Source organism: Cebus imitator, unplaced genomic scaffold (assembly GCF_001604975.1).
Source record: "Cebus imitator isolate Cc_AM_T3 unplaced genomic scaffold, Cebus_imitator-1.0 Scaffold1427, whole genome shotgun sequence".
Classification (NCBI taxonomy): domain Eukaryota; kingdom Metazoa; phylum Chordata; class Mammalia; order Primates; family Cebidae; genus Cebus; species Cebus imitator.
Genome location: NW_016108742.1, coordinates 24,242 through 27,957, shown reverse-complemented (window position 1 = coordinate 27,957; position 3,716 = coordinate 24,242). Strand labels below are relative to the sequence as shown.

General features: G+C 41.3%; 1 pseudogene across 1 annotated transcript; it reads right to left on the bottom strand.

Annotated features, from left to right (window-relative positions):
- Positions 1–2,265: 2,265 nt before the first annotated feature.
- On the bottom strand, positions 2,266–2,914 carry LOC108299016 (annotated as a pseudogene). Its single transcript, XR_005198844.1, has one exon. The product of XR_005198844.1 is annotated as a ras-related protein Rab-1A-like (transcript).
- Positions 2,915–3,716: the final 802 nt, after the last annotated feature.

Here is a 3,716-nt window from a genome sequence, read left to right as displayed (position 1 = left end):
GTTGGTCAGGCTGGTCTTGAACTCCTGACCTCAAGTGATCCACCCACCTGAGTCTCTCAATGTGCTGGTGTTTTAGGCATGAGCCATCGCGCCTGGCCAGTGTATTCTAACCAACCATGGGAAACAGTCTGGGATTACACATAATTTTATTTTATTTTTTAATTTTTATTTATTTATTTTTTAAATAAAATATATAAAGACAGGGTTTCCCCATGTTGGTCAGGCTGGTCTTGAACTCCTGACCTCAAGTGATCCACCCACCTGAGTCTCTCAATGTGCTGGTGTTTTAGGCATGAGCCATCGCGCCTGGCCAGTGTATTCTAACCAACCATGGGAAACAGTCTGGGATTACACATAATTTTATTTTATTTTTTAATTTTTATTTATTTATTTTTTAAATAAAATATATAAAGACAGGGTTTCCCCATGTTGGTCAGGCTGGTCTTGAACTCCTGACCTCAAGTGATCCACCCACCTGAGTCTCTCAATGTGCTGGTGTTTTAGGCATGAGCCATCGCGCCTGGCCAGTGTATTCTAACCAACCATGGGAAACAGTCTGGGATTACACATAATTTTATTTTATTTTTTAATTTTTATTTATTTATTTTTTAAATAAAATATATAAAGACAGGGTTTCCCCATGTTGGTCAGGCTGGTCTTGAACTCCTGACCTCAAGTGATCCACCCACCTGAGTCTCTCAATGTGCTGGTGTTTTAGGCATGAGCCATCGCGCCTGGCCAGTGTATTCTAACCAACCATGGGAAACAGTCTGGGATTACACATAATTTTATTTTATTTTTTAATTTTTATTTATTTATTTTTTAAATAAAATATATAAAGACAGGGTTTCCCCATGTTGGTCAGGCTGGTCTTGAACTCCTGACCTCAAGTGATCCACCCACCTGAGTCTCTCAATGTGCTGGTGTTTTAGGCATGAGCCATCGCGCCTGGCCAGTGTATTCTAACCAACCATGGGAAACAGTCTGGGATTACACATAATTTTATTTTATTTTTTAATTTTTATTTATTTATTTTTTAAATAAAATATATAAAGACAGGGTTTCCCCATGTTGGTCAGGCTGGTCTTGAACTCCTGACCTCAAGTGATCCACCCACCTGAGTCTCTCAATGTGCTGGTGTTTTAGGCATGAGCCATCGCGCCTGGCCAGTGTATTCTAACCAACCATGGGAAACAGTCTGGGATTACACATAATTTTATTTTATTTTTTAATTTTTATTTATTTATTTTTTAAATAAAATATATAAAGACAGGGTTTCCCCATGTTGGTCAGGCTGGTCTTGAACTCCTGACCTCAAGTGATCCACCCACCTGAGTCTCTCAATGTGCTGGTGTTTTAGGCATGAGCCATCGCGCCTGGCCAGTGTATTCTAACCAACCATGGGAAACAGTCTGGGATTACACATAATTTTATTTTATTTTTTAATTTTTATTTATTTATTTTTTAAATAAAATATATAAAGACAGGGTTTCCCCATGTTGGTCAGGCTGGTCTTGAACTCCTGACCTCAAGTGATCCACCCACCTGAGTCTCTCAATGTGCTGGTGTTTTAGGCATGAGCCATCGCGCCTGGCCAGTGTATTCTAACCAACCATGGGAAACAGTCTGGGATTACACATAATTTTATTTTATTTTTTAATTTTTATTTATTTATTTTTTAAATAAAATATATAAAGACAGGGTTTCCCCATGTTGGTCAGGCTGGTCTTGAACTCCTGACCTCAAGTGATCCACCCACCTGAGTCTCTCAATGTGCTGGTGTTTTAGGCATGAGCCATCGCGCCTGGCCAGTGTATTCTAACCAACCATGGGAAACAGTCTGGGATTACACATAATTTTATTTTATTTTTTAATTTTTATTTATTTATTTTTTAAATAAAATATATAAAGACAGGGTTTCCCCATGTTGGTCAGGCTGGTCTTGAACTCCTGACCTCAAGTGATCCGCCCACCGTGGCCTCCAAAGTGCTTGGATTACAGGCGTGAACCACTGCGCCCGGCCTATACATAATTTTATAAACAAGCACACAAAAATTTAAAACAGTTCTGGGAATGAAGTTAGCTGTCTTGAGTCAAGGGAATTAAAAAAGGGCCATTATTGACCATTTACAATTTCTGACCTTTGTGGAGACGGTAAGAATCTGTTGTAGTGCAACTACATAAAAAATAATTTAGACAATTTTGTTTTTTCACTTGGGTTCAGATTGCAAATTTATTGCTGTGAGAAAATGACAAAGACAAATTTTAGCAGCAACCTTCACCTGACTGCTTAACCCTAGTGCTCTGAATTTTCACATTGGATTCTCAGCACCATCCGCTGTTGCTGCAGGACCCGTTCACATTTTAGTCTCAGCTGCCATCATCATGAAAGACTGTTCTACATTCATTGCATCCTTAGCGCTGGTTCCCAAAATGGAATTCCATGAGAATCAGAAAATTCCTTTGCTGTTGTGTAGTCTATTACTTTCCTTGTGGTTAGATCACATTTGTTCCCTACCAACAATATGTTGATGTTTTTATTGACGTTTTCATTTCATTTTCTATTTCCTGCAGCCACTGTTTAACGTTATTGAAGGACTCCTGATCTGTCACATCATACACAACTATGATGCCATGGCTCCTCTGTGATAACTGGAGGTGACTGTTGGAACTCTTTCTGGCCTGCTGTGTCCCATATTTGAAGCTTGATTGTTTTCCTGTCTAACTCTATAGTTCTTCTTTTGAAATCCACACCAATTGCGCTTATGTAGCTTTCTGTATATGTATCATCTGCACACCTAAGAAGGAGGCAAGACTTTCCAACCCCAGAGTCACCAGTTAGAAGTAACTTAAATAAATAATTGTATTTGGGATTCATGCTGGACTTGTCATTTCAGCTGCCACTGTCACCACTGTTGCCACCAGCACCCTGACTCTCAGCACCAGAGGTAAATAGAAGGAAAGGAATGAGATAGGCTGTTCTGGGAGAGCAAACCCCTTTCCCCACTCTATCCCCTAGAACTGATCCTTTAGTAAAATCCATGAGCATATAGATATACATACGTATTTTGCTGGAGAGCTGGTTGTTAAACATTTACTAGCACACTACTGCCCAGAGTTTCCTGTACTGTCTCCATTGTGAATCTTACCTGTTATGCTCTAAAGGCTTGTTTGCTTGCCTGTGTCCCCCTCAGGGTTGTTGCTCTCTGAGGGGAGGGTCACCTGCAGCTCATTTTGTTCACCCGTGGAACCCCAATTACTAGCAGAGCCCAGTGCTCAGGAGTTACTCAGTGGATCCCTGTTTAATGGATATGCTAATGCAAACATCTTCCAGGTCCAATGGGAAGGACCCAGCTTCTGCCCTCTGTCAGTCCATAAAGCAGAGGTTGGCACTGAACAATGGGGTCCTGTTTGACTGCTCCTACGGTTGGCAGCCAGTACAGGCTTTTCTTATCTCTGCCCCTCTCTCCAGATCCAGGGAATGCGCTGGTGCTGAACGAGCATCCCTGCACCAGCTGTGTGGACTCACCTGCAACCAGAGGGCTGTAAACCACCGGGAATGTGAAAATTTAAGATTAAGAGTACACACAGATAGTACAGGTAGGTGGGTGGGAATGGAATACAGCCAGGCACTGGATCAGGCTGTAATCCTCTTGAGGGCAGGGGTTAGATCTCATTACTGTCCTTTCCCCAGCACCTGTCTTGACCATCACCAA